This window comes from Hemicordylus capensis, chromosome 2, assembly GCF_027244095.1.
Source record: "Hemicordylus capensis ecotype Gifberg chromosome 2, rHemCap1.1.pri, whole genome shotgun sequence".
Lineage (NCBI taxonomy): Eukaryota > Metazoa > Chordata > Lepidosauria > Squamata > Cordylidae > Hemicordylus > Hemicordylus capensis.
In genome coordinates, this window is record NC_069658.1 from 223348241 (window position 1) to 223365676 (window position 17436).

Here is a 17436-nt window from a genome sequence, read left to right on the forward strand (position 1 = left end):
TCTACCCTCTTCTGAAGAAGCCTTCTCTCGACTCTGATAATCTGGATAACTATCATCCAATCTCCAATCTTCCTTCTCTTGGTAAGATTCTGGAGAAGGTGGTTTGTGCTCTGTTGATGAGAGTCCTGGAGGAAACCGATTTCCTGGATCCTCGCCAGCCAGGTTTTAGGCCACAGCACAGCAGTGAAACGGCATTGGCCGCCCTGTTGGATGACCCGTATCGTAACCTTGATGTGGGAAGCACACCTCTCTTGGTTCTTCTTGATCTCTCAGCAGCCTTCGATACCATCGACCATGCTGTCTTTCTGGAGTGCTTAAGTGGGCTGGGCCTTGGGGGGCTGTTGTTCAGTGGGTCCGATCCTATCTCACTGGGCGATTCCAGTTGGTGTCAATTAGGGGTGAGTGTTCTGCACCCTGGCCCCTTCCTTGTGGGGTTCCACAGGGCTCAGTCCTTGCTCCCATTCTCTTTAACATCTACATGAAGCCGCTGGGCCTGGTCATCCATTGGTTTGGGGTAAGTTTTCATCAATATGCTGATGATACTCAGCTTTATATCTCTACCCCTGGCCAAACAGGTGATGCCGTCCTTGTGCTGGCGCAGTGCCTGAGGCTGTCAGTGTTGGAAGGAAAGGACTTTGCGCTGTCTCTTTGCCTCAGACAGTGGAGGACAGACTAGTAAGTCAGAGGGCTAGAAGGTCAAAGACATTTGGTCATCACTTCCTGCTGCTCTGATGCTATCCCTTTGAAATGTAGATTGCTAATCTTAGGGGATTCAACTTCCTTCCTCCTTCTCTCTCTTCCTACCTGGCTGTTGACCTTGCAACATGGCAAGTCTCTTGCCCTGCACCATATGTGCAGAGAAGATGGTGAATCCATCTGCATCCATTTAGATAGATAGATTAGAGATCCTAAATCCTCACTTTCCTATCTAGAATGGAGTTCCTTAATAAATACCTTTTATATTGATTTGAAACTAGCAATTGGCTCCAAGTTACTTTACTCTTAGCACACATGCATGCATAACTAAATCCGCTGTGTTTGTGCCTCTGTGCACTCTGCTATATTGAAAAAGGGATTCTCTCACCACAGAGAATTTCCAACAGGTTATGGGCTCCAGCCAGTTATGGGAGCAGTATTTTGAGCTGTGTGTGCTGCAACTAGAGAGTTAGGTTTGTTCCAGGAGATCCATTGAGATCTAGCGTGGACACTTTGAATTGCTAATCTACAGCAACTGCCTTTTGGAGCCGGTGAGCATGGCTGCATACCTGGAGGGAAAACTCAGGCTTACCATCCTGGAAGCGGATAATTACTTGGAATGGAAGACTCGACTGAAGATTGCACTGAAAGCAGAGGGACTCCACCAAGTTACTGAGGAAGACCCGCCGCCAGATGGAACCTCGGATGCTGAGAAAAAGGAGAAGGAACTCTGGCTAATTAAGGACCGAAAATCACAAGCGATGATTGCAGCTTCCGTGAGTAAAACTTTCCTTTATGCTATTTGTGATCTTGGAACCTCAAAGGAGATGCTAAACAAACTAGATTCTATGCATATGAGGAAAGGATGGGCATACACGTTTAATTTACGCCGAAAATTGCAAGATCTCCAATATAAAGATGGGGACTGTTTCTCTACTTTTATTGGGACTTTGGAAGATTTCTTTTTTAAATTTAGACAAGCAGGAGAGGAATTTACAGAGAGTCAAAAGCTGGAGACTCTGTTCTTGAGCTTGCCTGCTTCCTATAGCACTATAATTGGGCAATTGGAAACCCACACCAATCTAAACTTTGAAAAGGCTGTAGAAACATTGTCTTCGGAGGCTAACCGAAGAAACCTTTTAAACTCACGCTATGAAAGTGAACTGGCTAGCAACTTTGCTCTTAAAGCAACAATTGATCATTCCAGACGTAACCCGAGATGGGGAGGGAATGCTGGAGGAAATGCTGCAAGAGGGAACCGCATGGGCACCTCATATTTGCATACAAAGAGAGCAGATTACACCAGAGAAACTCAGCCCAGAGAGAGAGGTCACATGACCGCCAGTGCTGAAATGAGGTCAGCTGGAAACAAAGCCTTCAGGTGTTTCCTATGTAACGAATTTGGCCACCGGGTGGCGCATTGTCCCAAGAATCAGACCAGGAGGTCTGGGAATATCAGTCAAACAAAGGAGAATGAAAATAGAGATTCCAAGTATACAGACAGACATTTCAACAAGAACTATAGTGTTAATTTAATGAAAAATAATGAAAAGCTGATTTTAGATTCTGGGTCATCTGTCCATATTTCTAAAAATCTAAGTTTCTATACTGAACTGTTTGATATTCCTGAAGAGACCGTTTATTTGGGCAATAATACTACAATTAAAGCAAAGAAAAAGGGCGAAGGAATTTTATATTGCAAATTGCTGGATGGATCTGTTAAACCATTTTTTCTGAGAGATGTTTTGTATATCCCTGAATTCTCAAGCTCCTTGATTTCAATATCCAAGCTAGAGCAACAAGGCTGTGAATTGTATATTAAAAATGGACAATGTGTTGTTACCCAGAATGGAAAAGTTTGCCTTGTGGGCTCGGAATTTCAAGGTCTTTATCATGTGGAAGAGCAATTTTCAGACAGAGAAAGACCAGCCCAGTCCAGACCTGAGGCATACCAGCCTAATGTAATGAACCTAGCCAAGTTGTGTCAGCATGGAAACTGCTTACAATTATGGCACAGAAGACTAGGACACAGAAGTTTTGAATCAATTCAAAACATGAAGGAACAGGGATTAGCTAATGGCATTGATTTTGTACCATGTGACACTGTAACTAACTGTGTTTCTTGTCTCGAGTTCAAAGCAGTAAACAAGCCATTCCCAAAGCAGAGTGAAAGGAAGACGAAAGGACCCTTGGATCTGATCCACAGTGACATATCTGGACCACTACCAGCAACCATAGGTAATCATAAATATTTTCTAACTATAACAGATGATTTCTCACGATACACGTGTGTTTATTTACTGAAGGAAAAATCAGAGATGCTGGAGAAATTAAAACAATATGTGGCGATGGCAAGCAACAAATTTGGCTCGAAGCCAAAGATCCTGCGCACAGACAATGGAGGAGAATACATGTCCAATGCTACACAGCAGTTCTTAAGAGAACATGGAATTGTGCATCAAACTACGGTGCCTTACTGCCCGCCCCAAAATGGAATCGCAGAAAGAATGAACAGAACTCTACTGGACATGGTAAGATGCATGCTTGCTGACGCACACCTCCCACAGAAATTCTGGGGAGAAGGCATCATGACTGCTACATACATACACAACAGAATGAACACAAAACCTATTGAAACAACACCTTATGAACTTTGGCATGGTCATAAGCCGTCCATGACGCATCTGCGTGTCTTTGGAAGCACGGCTTACTCATACATCCCAAAGGAAAAAAGGACTAAGTTAGGGCCTAGGGCCACAAAAGGGATTTTTGTAGGCTACGCAGCACAATCCAAAGCCTACAGAATTCTGGATCCTGACACCAACAGGATAACCATAAGCAGAGCAGTGTGTTTTGAAGAGGATGAAAGAGCTACACCTTCAGAGGGGGCCTACACTGAAGCAAGCAACCAGACCAAGCACCCTGATGACTGGATTATGCTTCCTGATCTCAGAGGAACTGAGGAGGAGGAGGAGACAGCAGATCCAGATCCAACCACACTTGACACAGAGACCCCCAGCGATCCACCAGACGCACCTGAGGTGATAGAAGAGACCACAGAGGGTGAGGTGAGGCGATCAACGCGCTCAAACAGAGGTGTTCCAGCTCCGAGGCTGTCCTACCTCGCAAGAACAGCGGAACAACCAGAACCTTCATCATGGGAGGAAATATCCCAGCTACCACAACCAGAAGCCCAGAAGTGGAAACAGGCTGCAATTGAAGAGCTTGAGGCTCTACAGAAAAACAAAACCTGGACTCTTACTAAGTTACCACAAGGAAGAAAAGTTATTGGCTGCAAATGGGTTTTCAAACTCAAACATGATGCTGATGGTGAGATTCAGCGCTACAAAGCCAGATTAGTAGCAAAAGGATATTCACAAAAATATGTAGAAGATTATGATGAAACCTTTGCACCAGTGGTTAAACATACCACAGTAAGGACTCTGTTAAGTATTGCTGCTAGCAAAGGAATGCATGTTGAGCACCTAGACGTGAAAACTGCATTCTTGCATGGTGAACTGGAAGAGGACATTTACATGCAACAACCACCAGGTTTCTTACAGGAAGGCAAAGAGGACTATGTATGCAAACTGCAAAAGAGCATTTATGGTTTAAAACAAGCTGCCAGAGCATGGAATATAAAACTGAATGATATGCTGCTTCAAGCAAACTTCAAAAGAAGTGAAGCTGATCCCTGCCTGTACACGAGATGCAGAGATGGGAAATGGACTTACATTTTGGCGTATGTTGATGATTTGATTTTTGCCTATGAAAATCCAGATGACAGCAAGGAAATAATGGATCATCTGAACAAAGAAGTGGAAGTCAAGCAACTTGGCAACATTGCACACTACTTGGGCATTCAAGTACAAAGAGAGAAAGATGGAAGTTTCCTGATCAACCAAGAACAGAAAATTAAAGACTTGATAAACTTGCTCAGACTGGAAAATGCAAATCCTACACCAACTCCAATGGAAGTGAACTACATAAAGCAAGAAGATCAAACTGAGCCACTATCTGACAACCATAGATATCGTGAAGCATTGGGTAAGCTTTTATACATTAGTACACTCACTAGGCCAGATATTAGTACAGCAGTTGGTTTACTTTGTAGAAAGACTGCATCACCAACAGTCAAGGACTGGAATGCAATGAAAAGACTTGTTAGGTACCTAAAGGGTACTGCACACTTTAAGCTCAAGCTGTCAGCTAATAGTGAACCAAAACTAGAAGCATACGTAGATGCAGACTGGGGTGGAGATATAACAGACAGGAAATCCACCAGTGGTCACATAATTTTCTATGGAGATGGAGCGATAAGCTGGTCAAGCAGAAAACAAGACATAGTAGCATCATCAACCACTGAAGCGGAATATGTATCAGCTGCACAGGGCTGTCACGAGATACAATGGCTGTGTCAACTACTGAAGGACCTAGGTACAGATGTACCACAGCCCATACCAGTGTATGAAGACAACCAAAGCTGCATTCAACTCTCCAAACAAGAAGATGTAAAGAGGAGTACCAGACATATTGATGTGAAGTACCATGTAGTGAGAAGTCTGCAGAAAGATGGACTAATCAAGTTGCTCTACTGCCCGACAAATGAAATGCTCGCAGACTTACTCACTAAGCCACTACCAAGACCCTGCTTTGAAAAGCTGAGAGAGAAAATGAATATTGTGAACTGAGTCACGAGACAACGAGAGGGGGTGTTGGAAGGAAAGGACTTTGCGCTGTCTCTTTGCCTCAGACAGTGGAGGACAGACTAGTAAGTCAGAGGGCTAGAAGGTCAAAGACATTTGGTCATCACTTCCTGCTGCTCTGATGCTATCCCTTTGAAATGTAGATTGCTAATCTTAGGGGATTCAACTTCCTTCCTCCTTCTCTCTCTTCCTACCTGGCTGTTGACCTTGCAACATGGCAAGTCTCTTGCCCTGCACCATATGTGCAGAGAAGATGGTGAATCCATCTGCATCCATTTAGATAGATAGATTAGAGATCCTAAATCCTCACTTTCCTATCTAGAATGGAGTTCCTTAATAAATACCTTTTATATTGATTTGAAACTAGCAATTGGCTCCAAGTTACTTTACTCTTAGCACACATGCATGCATAACTAAATCCGCTGTGTTTGTGCCTCTGTGCACTCTGCTATATTGAAAAAGGGATTCTCTCACCACAGAGAATTTCCAACAGTCAGGACCTGGATGGGCCCAAACAAGCTCAGGCTCAATCCCTCCAAGACCGAATTGCTAATAGCTAATCGCTAATTCCCCACCCCCCACCCCTCATGGACCCTCTGACCTTCACCCTCCTGCGGAGGGTGAACATAACTCACTCTTGTTCAGTCTGCAATCTGGCCAATTGCCGTGTGTGAGTTTATCTCTTGGCGGGGTTGCGCTTCCCTTGAGAGAGACGATTCGTGATCTGGGGGGTCCCCTCTGGATTCACGGCTCCTGCTTGAACAGCAGGTAGAGGCCGTGGCCAGGGGTGCCTTTGCCCAGCTTCGGCTGGTTCACCAGTTACAGCCTTTTCTCAACCAGCAGGCCCTGGCAACTCATGCCTTTGTTGCCTCTCGTTTGGATTACTGTAATGCGCTCTACCTAGGGTTGCCTTTGAAAATGATTTGGAAGCTTCAACCAGTCCAGAATGCAGCAGCCTGCTGCCTCCTCATGGGTGGCCGTAGATTTGATAGTGTCACACCTCTTTTATGGCCACTGCACTGGTTGCCTGTTTGCTTCTGGGTCCAATTCAAAGTGCTGGTTCTCACCTACAAAACCCTTACAGGCTTAGCTCCTGTATATCTCTGGGATCGCCTCTCTCGGCCAGTTGTATCTCGACCTCTGAGGTCTTCTCAGCTGACCATCCTTCGTGTCCCAGGCCCTGGTGCAGTGTGTGGTTCCTGAGCCTGTAGGAGGGCCTTCTCTATGGCCACCCCTCTTCTTTAGAACTCTCTTCCACCCCAGATTTGTTCAGCCCCCTCACTGGCTGCTTTTAAGGTCCTTCTTAAGACCCATCTGTTTCACCAGGCGTTTGCCCTAATAATAATAATAATAATAATAATAATAATAATAATAATAATACCGGCATGGTTGTGGGGCTTGTGTGCTCTGAGGAAGGTGAGAGCTATGCTCCACCATACTGGACAGGTCTCACCAGAGGAGCCAGACGAAGAGTGCCTCTCCCATCAACAATATGGTGAGATGTAACTTTAATAAATCTATATCGGATCGGTCGTCGCCCGGGTCAACAAGGACCGCGCCAGGTGCTGGAGTCCCTGGACATCTGGTGGCAAGTGGGCAACAGGACTCAGGATCCTCAGTTGAGCAACCAGGGCTGAAGACTGCAAGTTTACTGGAAGAAACATTGCTTAACTGAAACAATCCAATAGATTATAATAAAAAAGCAGGCTGGATGAAAGAGGTAAAAAAATGTAACCAACAAATGCAAGATCTAATAATAACACCAGAATTAATAAGTGAAAGAGCAAAGAAAATTAAAAATTGGACTGCGCCAGGCGATGATGAACTGCATGGCTTTTGGCTTAAACACCTGACAAGCCTTCATAAACAACTATCAAAACAGTTCAATCACATTTTACAAGGAGGTGATATTGAACAATAGCTAACAACTGGGAAAACTCATCTCATCATGAAAGACCCAGCAAAAGGTGCGGTTCCAAGTAATTATAGACCGATAACCTGCCTGCCAACCATGTTCAAATTATGAACTGGAATAATAGCAGATGAAGTGATGCAACACTTATTAACTAACAAACAGCTTCCAGTTGAACAGAAAGGAAATTGCCCGAACACCAGAGGCACAAAAGACCAGCTGCTGATTGAAAAATTGATTATAGAAAACTGCAAGAGAAGAAAAACAAATCTAAGTGTTGCATGGATTGACTACAAGAAAGCCTTCGATTCATTGCCTCACACATGGATAGTAAAATGTTTAGAAACAACTGGTGTCAGCAAAAACATTCAGATATTTATAAAAAAAAGCAATGAGCATGTGGAGTACACAGTTAACAATCAATGGCGGGACACTTGGACAGGTTAGCATTAGAAGAGGCATTTTCCAAGGGGACTCACTATCCCCTCTGTTGTTGTTGTCATAGCCATGACCCCACTTTCACAAATACTAAACAAAACAGGCCTCGGATACCAAACATCTAAAACATCAAGTCAAATCAACCATCTGCTGTACATGGACGATCTGAAGTTGTATGGAAAGTCCCAGTCAGAAATTGAATCACTGCTAAACACTGTCCGTATATTCAGTAGCGATATAGCAATGGAGTTTGGACTAGACAAATGTGCTGCATTAATAATGAAAAGAGGGGAAATAACAAAAACAGATGGAATAGAACTGCCCAATGGAAGCAAGATCAAGAACCCGGAAGAGAAAGAACCTTACAAACACTTGGGCATTCTCCAGGCTGTCCTTGCATACCATAATATTTTCCCTTGGATTCTGCAATAGGCAACACTGGTCATGATTACCTTGCTCTGGATCCTTTATAATTAACTAATTAACTGGTGAATTTCTGCCCCTTAATGGTCCCCCCAACCTTGTCTAATGAGAAGGACCAGAGTTGAGGCTCTTTCGAGCTGGTCACCAGTAGCCAGGAGCTGCTGACTGCGGAGGCAACGACCTCAGGCCATGCCTGCACCATGGGGCAGTGACTACAGGCCTCTCGCCCCACTAATTGTGGGTGCAGCCCCGCTTGCCTGCCACTGCCACCTCCTCTCTCCCATCACACAGCTCTGCCTTCCTTTCTTGACAGGCTGCGCAGGGGTTTTTAAGGGGGCTGTGGCCTGCCTCGAAGGGAAGGCAGAGCTGAGAGATGGGGAGAAGTGGCGTGTGGGGGGGTGGGGGGGCTGAGAGAGATGGGCTCGGCCCAGCCCACTGTAACTAGGGGGGCCAGGCCAGGCTAGCTCCCTTGCCCACCCCGGCCCTGATCTCATGGCTTTGCATTGTCTCCTAGGCACCCCACATGGGGGTTTCTTGAAAATCCTGGCGGGTGCCTAGAAGGTAAAGCAGTGTCGTGAGATCTGGAGGAGGGGCATGCCGATAGGAGAGGAAGGGAGCTGGGATTGGCCCAGAGCTCTTTCTCAGCTTCTCCCAGCTTGCAGCTGGTTCACTAGATGGGGGGAGGGAGAAGGGGACGCAACACAAACCATCCATCTAGTGGACCTGCTGTGAGCTGGGAGCAGCACAGAATGGGGGTGGGAAGGGGATGGAGCGACCCCACCCTGACACTGGCATTGGCAATAGGGGGCATTGCATCAGGCGGCCTGAGACCCAGAGGTGGCCCTGTCGGTAGGAATGGGCAAGCTTCCCCTGCTGCACATCAAATTGGCCTGGAAATGCACCAAGCCCCCGCCCCCTCCATACCGGAGATACCTGGGGTTATTTCAGAACTAATAGTTCAGGAATAGCTCATAGCTAATTCCCCACCCCCCACCCCTTATGGACCCTCTGACCCTCTCCCTCCTGCGGAGGGTGAAAATAACCCACAAAGGAATCTTGGTACAACTGTATGTGAAATTCAAGTTGTTGTTGTTTTCAGTTGGCATAGGAACAGCAATTAAACGGGGGGGGGGGGGAGAGTAATCCTGACATACTCTTATGGAAGATCTCATTCAAAATCACTTTTTCTTTCTTTCTTTTTTGCTGTAGTTTATCAGCACACATTGGAAATGTAGAGAGGAAATGGTGCCAGCAACCTGTAGGGGACTGTATACTTGGGCAACATAAATTATGCACAGCATAGATACATACATAGGGAGCTGCCTTATACTGAGTCAGACTCTTGGTCCATCTAGCTCAGTATTGTCTGCCCTGACTGGCAGTGGCTCTCCACGGCTTCAGGCACAAGTCTCTTCCAGTCCTACCTAGAGATGCTGCCAGGGACTGAACCAGGGACCTTCTGCATGCAAAGTAGATACTCTTCCACTGAGCTACAGCCCCATCTCCAAAGGAGAGATCATAGGAACATAGAAGGCAGCCATATAGCCAGCCAGGCCCTTGGTCCATCTAGCCCAGTACTGTCTGCCCTGATCTCCGAGGTTTCAGGCAGAAGTCTCTCCTTGCCCTACATGAAGGAGGTACCAAGGATTGAACCTGGAACCTTCTGCATGCAAACCAGATTCTCTACCCCTGAGCTATGTCCCCATAGTGAGGTGTGTGGAGTGGGGAGCACAGGACCAGTGAGTGCAATCTTGCTTATGCCCCATCTCGAACTTGATTCCACACATATCTGTTTTGTGCAGGGCTTCCGTTGTCCTAATAATTCCCTCAGCCACGACAACACCTGCGCTCTGCATTTTAATTTCTAAGAAAGAGCTGCTATTGCATGATTTGCCCACTAGATAGCAGCAAAGGGACAGAGAACATATCCAGATGTACCTTTAGTATCAGTCACCTTCTCTCTCCTGGGGACCAGCCTTGCTGATGATGAAATCCTGGTGTTTAGCCTGAGCAGCAACAGTCCTGGTGGGTCCTTGTCCCCTTCTGTTTCTACTAGACATTTTTTGGCTTGATGTCTGTGTTATACATTTGCAGGGCCGGAGAAAGGGATTTGGGGGCATAATGCAAAATGAGGTTTGGGGTTTCTTTAGTTTTTTGCGGTCCTATGGAAACTGCAGAAATTATTGGGAGGAACTTTAGGGTTCCTTTAGGGGAAAAAAGGGTTCAAAATGAAATGGCAATGCTCAAATCACTAAGAAATAAAACATAAGAAGGCAATCAAACATAGGGTAAGCACTAAGCCAGCAGAGAAAGTGGGGGAGAGGCACATTTGCACAATCTGCTTGAACCACTGGAGGTATGATATGAATACCTGAAGCTGCTTTATCAGGAGTCTGATTATCAGTCCATCAAGTCTAGGGCTCTGACTGGCAGTGGCTAGGCTTTATTTATTTATTTATTTGTTTGTTTAATTTAACACATTTATATACCACCCAAAACACAAGTCTGGATGGACTGATGCTCTTAAGTTCTCAGGCCCAGAGTAGGCCTTTCCCACCCTTGCCCCTGAGATTCTTTTAACTTGAGTCGACAGAAATGCCCAGTGCATGTCAATACACCCCCTTGCCCAATTCAGAAATAAAAGAACTTTGCACAGTGCATCATAAAGCACTCCAACAACCTGCGACAATCGGAAATCTTATAGGCTTTATCTCTTGTCATGTATCTCATGACAAAATTAGAGCTCAACTCTACAAAAGCCAAAACATTCATGATTGGACAATGCTGCCTACGGGGGCGTGGCTAGGGGAGAGGGGGCCCTTGTTCACCCCTCCCCCTCGGAATGAGGGAGATAATGAAGAAAATAGGGAGGGGTGGAGCTGGAGGGCCCAGGTTCTTTGAGCCCCTCCACACAATTATAGCTGCACCCCTGGCTGCCCAATAAAAATAAGGAAAGGAAAGGAATACCAGTTGCAGGGGAGTAACAGCAGGCGAGAGGGCACGCCCTCAACTCCTGCCTGTGGCTTCCAGCAGCATCTGGTGGGCTACTGTGTGAAACAGGATGCTGGACTAGATGGGCCTTGGGCCTGATCCAGCAAGGCTGTTCTTATGTAAAGGTTGTGCCGTCGAGTCGGTGTCGACTCCTGGCGACCACAGAGCCATGGGGTTTTCTTTGGAAGAATACAGGAGGGGTTTACCATTGCCTTCTCCCATGCAGTATGAAATGATGCCTTTCAGCAGCTTCCTATATCGCTGCTGCTTGATATAGGAGTTTCCCATATTCTGGGAAACACACTAGCGGGGATTCGAACCAACAGCCTCCTGCTCTCTAGGCAGGTTAATTTCTCGCTGTGCCATTAGGTGAATTGTATCAAACAACCTCAAGGCTCAGACAATACTTACTGAAGGAAGGCTCTTCCTTCAAGGAGCCCAGAGCAGCGTACATGGTTATGCTTATCCTCACAACAACCCTGTTAGGCTGTCTTTCTGCCAGCTTGAGAGAGAAGGGTCTGGCACAGTCATCCAGTGAATGCTATGGCTGAATGGGGATTTTAATTCCTGGTCTGCCTGGTCCTAGTCCAATACTTTAACCCAGGGCTACACAAATTCAGCTTTCCTGCAGATGTTGGACTACAACTCCCTTCATCCCTTACTATTGGTCATTGTGGCTGGGGATGATGGAAGTTGTAGTCAATGTCCTTGAATTTTTTTCATCTGTGCGGAATTAGCTTTGTTCTTGCGGCGGTATCAAAGGAGTGTGTGTGTGCACAGATGCATTCAGAGTGAGACCTTCCTAATTCAGCCTGAGCGGGATCTAAAATGGACTGAGTGGACATCAAAAATGGTGTGGCCACATTTGGGGTATTGCATCCAGTTCTGGCCACCATATCTTAAAAGGACATTGTAGAACTGGAGAAGGTGCAGAAGAGGGCAACCAAGATGATCAGAAGGTGCCTGGAACACCTTCCTTATCAGGCAAGGCTACAACACCTGGGGCTTTTTAGTTTAGAAAAAAGACAACTGATGGGAGACACAATAGAGGTCTATAAAACCATGCATGGAGTAGAGAGATTGGACAGAGAGAAATTTTTCTCCCTCTCTCACAACACTAGAACCAAGGGCAGGGTCATCCCATGAAAGTGAAGGCTGGAAATTTAAGAACAACAAAAGGAAGTACTTTTTCATGCAGTGTATAATTAATCTATGGAATTCCTTGCCATGGGATGTGGGGATGGCCACCAGCTTGGATGGCTTTAAAAGGGGCTTAGACAAATTCATGGGGGACAGGGCTATCAGTGGCTACTAGTCTGGTGGCTGTGGGCCACCTCCAGCCTCAGAGGCACGATGCCTCTCAATACCCGTTGCAGCAAGGGAACATCAGCAAGAGAGAGTGCATGACCTCACCTCTTGCCTGTGGGCTTCTCAGAAACATCTGGTGGATGCTGGAAAGGATGGACCTTGGGCCTGATCTGGCAGGGCCATTCTTATGTTCTTTTAAAATATGTGAGCGCACGCACATGTACACGCCTTAGAGGGAACATTGGTTGTAGTCAAAAACAGCAGGAGGGCCAAAGTTGTCAGCCCTGCTTTCTCCACTACATCATATGAAAACCAAGTTGTTCTAGTAAGAACTAAACAACCTACTTTCCTTTCACTGTCTCTACAACTGGACTAAATTTGGTTCAGATCAAGGTCCACAAGTTAGATCTCTTGCGCCTCAAAGGTTTACGTGTACACCATCTTGGATCGGGGTGGATGACATCATCACAAACTACGCTGTGGAGGTGCCCCTGTGTGTCTCTACAACTGTACCCGATTTGGTTCATATTGGTTGAGGAGAGCTGGTCTTGTGGTAGCAAGCATGACTTGTCCCATAGCTAAGCAGGGTCTGCCCTGGTTGGATATGAATGGGAGACCAGAAGTGTGAGCACTGTGAGATATTCCCCTCAGGGGATGGAGCCGCTACTCTGGGGAGAGCAGAAGGTTTCAAGTTCCCTCCCTGGCTTCTCTGAGATAGGACAAGATTTATTTATTTTTTAGGACAAGATTTTTTTAATTGAACCAACAAACTACCAAAGCATACAGTACGTTGCCAAAGCACAATTATATACAAAGTGGTTGTTTGTACATTATATATCTACAAAGATTTACACACAAGGATTTGGAAACCCACAAGGTTATGAAGTATATGCAGGTAGTACTGTAACTCGGGGGTGGGGGATTTCAAGGCACATCAGGTAATCGGGGGGGTTACGTCCAACGTCCATTTCCACAATTTGTCCCATTGCTGTTTAGAAGAGATACTCTTGTCTTTTTGCACATAACCATACAAACTTTTCCAGAAGAGATTTACTGTCTCATCTGTGCGAACCTCTTGGTCACGTCTTCCCTCCCTATTCCTATGCAGGAGCATTGCATAAATGACATACAGGTTTACTAACCTGATTACGAGAAGGGGAACGTTCCAATTCCCTAGTATGAGGGCACCCATTCTGTCCCGTTTCTTTGAAGGTTTCTTTCTGGGACCTCGAAATGAGGTTCTATCGCTCAAACCCGAGGTTAGTTCTTCCCAAGTCTATTTTTCCAAATCAGGCCACTCTAACAGCTTGCTTACTCCCTGCCACACTTTTTTGACTACCACACACTCTTTTAAGAAATGTGAGTGGGTTTCCCTGAATGTTTTACCTAGCTCACTAGCTTTCTGTTTGCAGGTGATTTTAGGGCACTCTTGCTGGTCCTCTGGGAGCCATGGCTTAGCCGCATTAAGTGATAGTACTTGATGGTATAAGCGCCACCTTGTTTCCCATACATGGAAAGGGACTTTTTTCTCCTTAAAGAGAGCAATAAGATGATCGGGTTGCAACAAGTACTGTGAAGTGCGTTGTTTGTAGCATTTACGTTCTAAATCAGGTTTTAAGAAACCCACTTCTAGAATCTCTCCATAAATTGTTTTCCTTAGCTGCTTAACTGAGGAGGATCCTTTAAATAGATCCGGTTCAACCTTCCATTTTTTTAGTGTGAATAACAAATCTCTCAGGTAGTCCAGGTGTTCTCTTTTTAATACTTGTGTGATATTACCATTGAAAGAGCCTTTCCCCCACCATGCTATGCCCTATGCTGACTTGCACCAAGGCAGAGCGAAAAGCGAGACCCAAGTTTTTTGCAGGTGGCTGGACATATTATGGACATTCACGAAAATCCAGTTTCCAAAATTGTAGGACATGAATTCAGTTACAAAATAGGGTTGCAGGGCAGGTAGGGCTAGGCCTCCCCGCTCAACCTCCTTAAATGCTACCGCATGGGCCAAAGGGAAGGACGCTGTGTGCCATACTAGACGGAAGATCTGGCTTTCAACTCTCCGAAGGAGATTGAGCGGGGGAGGATAGACTATCGCCAGGTTATGCACCGAGGGTATCAGGTAAGTCCGGATGTAAACTGCTTTCTGGTACGTGGCAGGGCTCCATTTTTTCCACATGGTGATTTTAAGCATTACTTTTTCTTCCCAATCTGTCCAATTTCCCCCCAGACTTTTTCCTTAATCCCATATTCAATCCCCAAAATGTTTACTGTATCTACCCACTTCAGTTTGGACTCTGGGGCCCCTTCGCTTTTGCATTCAGAGATGGGTAGGCACGAGAGTTGCTGGTGTCCGGGGTCCATTTTAACAAATACACTTTTGTCAGCATTTAATTCTGAGCCCGAGATCTTGCCATATTCCCAGAAGAGGTCTAGTATTACAGAGATTTCATTTTCATTCGATAACAGTAATGTAACATCATCGGTATGAGCTACAAATTTTACCCTAAACTCAGTATGCGGTTCTGAGTGGACAGGTGGTTTGGCTATCCCATCACTCTCCCTCCTCCTCCCTCCCGGGAAGGTCTTGCAGGGCGGAGGAATAGAGACCGAGAGTCCTTGCAGATGGGGTTCTCTCTGAATCCTGATCAGGATCAGATCCAGGGCAAAAACATAAAGTAATGGGCTCAGTGGGCATCCTTGGCGGACACCTGAATGCAAAATGATCGGGTCATCCTGCCATCCCTTAATCTGTGGTGTCACCTTTGCATTCGTATAGAGCAGCTGTATCCAAGTAACGAATAGGGGTGGTATACCTTTAGATTTCAACAATGTCCACAGGTAATTGTGGTTCACTTTGTCAAAGGCCTTAACTTGATCCAATAAGAAGAGGTGACCTTTCCAACTTTCATTCTGTATAGAGTAAAAAAGTTCTCTCAGCAGACACAATGAGTCTGTCATCTTTCTTCCCGAGATAGCGCTTGTCTGCAAGCTGTGGACCAATTTAGGGGCCACTTTCACCACTTTAGGATTTTGGCAAAGATTCTGTAATCAATATTTGTGAGGGTTATCGGTCTCCAGTTTTGTGGTAAAGTGGTGTCACCTTTCTTGGGGGGGGAATTAAGAGGCCGTCCCCAAAGGACCTATTTAAACGCCCATTGTCTAGGACAAAATTAAATAATTTTACTAAAACTGGTAGTAGCTGGTCTGCATAAATCTTATAGAAAGGTCATGTCAGACCATCAGGCCCCAGGGCCGATGTGTTCTTTCCCGCTGAGATAACTGCTCTGACCTCTTCGATCATTACAGGTTGGGTCAAAGAGCTTTTCCCCCCCTCAGTGAGGGAATAGCCGAGACCATATTTGTTCAGACTGCAGAACCTATCTAGATAAGATTGAATGTCCTTTACAGAAATATCCTTCAATGCATACAAGTTTGTATAAAACTGGGCCATGATCTTTAACATATCATGGGGGTCGGCCATTAGTGGGCAACTTCCATCCGATCGCAGGCCTTGGAATGTCAAACTAGATGCATGCATCTTGTCCTTTGCCCACTCCCCTTTTTCAACTACAGACACTTTGAAGCGATACAGCTTATTTTCTAAACGCCTGTGCCGCAGCTCATTTTGAAACGTCCTGATTGTCTCTTTGTAGTGGCGGCATGATTCCACGTCGAAGGCTTCTCCCCTGTTCATCTTATCAACAATCCTCAGATGTTGGGTGATCACTTTCTGATAATTTTTGACCCTTATCTTATATGTCCGGCTGGTCACTGCCCTAGTACGGCAGCCCACCCTCTTTTTAAGTGTCTCCCAGGCTCCCAAAAGATCATCTTCTGCCTCTAATAGCCGAGGGGTCTGTCGCCTCAGTTCTGATAAAAGGACACCTTTGAGATATTCATCACTTAACATTTTTGGGTGTAATCGCCACAAGGGCTTACCATGTGGAATTACCTCAGAGAGATTACAAATAAATCCCACAGCCGCATGGTCTGACCATGGGGTAAGTACTAGTTTACACCTGTAGACTTCAAAAGAAGGGGGAGCTCAGAGTCTATCTAGCCGGCTAGCTGATCTCAGGTGGTAATATGTAAATTTGACTCCAGTTTTAAATTTATGTCTATACTGTGATTTAAAGTTCTCTTCGTGACAGATTGGGGGGAAATCCAGATCATTATATGTCTTACCAAGGCCTTATCATCTAAACCCAGAGTCTCACTCAGAAAACATTGGAGAGCGTTTTCCTCATTCGTTAGAGAGGGACTTGAGGGGGAGACTGGGAGGCCTCCCGAAAAGGCTTTCCTGTCGCTCAGTTGGGCTCTGTTATTAAAATCCCCCGCGATCAGGAGGTGGCGCTTGGTGTCACATATATCTTTTAGTTTAGCCCAAACAGCCTTCCTAAGGTGTGATTGTACTGGGGCATAAATGGCCTTAGAGTGGTTGCCGAGCTTGGGTCACCCCTGACAGTAACATCTACATACATTAGTCTGCCCCGATCAATTTCCAATACCCTCTCGATTTTGAGATCAGGCCTGTCTTTAAACAATATCGCTACCCCTGCATTGCCACTCCCATCATAGGACCAGAAGGATGGGCCCGCTGTCCATTGCTGTTGTGCCGAAAAGTGGTGGCTCTCATTTTCGAAATGGGTCTCTTGCAAAACATAGATGTGATAGTTCCATTTTGTTAAAAAGTGTAGGATCTCTTGCCTACGATTTGGTGACCTTAATCCATTAACATTCCATGTAAGTATATTATAGGAATTGGCCCGACAACCCATGATAGGAGGGTGTTATGTGTAAGGCATGGACCCATTCAGACAAAGAGTCGCTGTTCACGTAGAAGTGAGGCAATAGAATAGTAGGCATTTTGTTCCTTAGATCTTAGATCGTGTCAAGTATTGTTCAAAGGGGCTTATTGGGTTAATTCAACCCTTACCTCCATGTCTTCCATGATAACAGTAT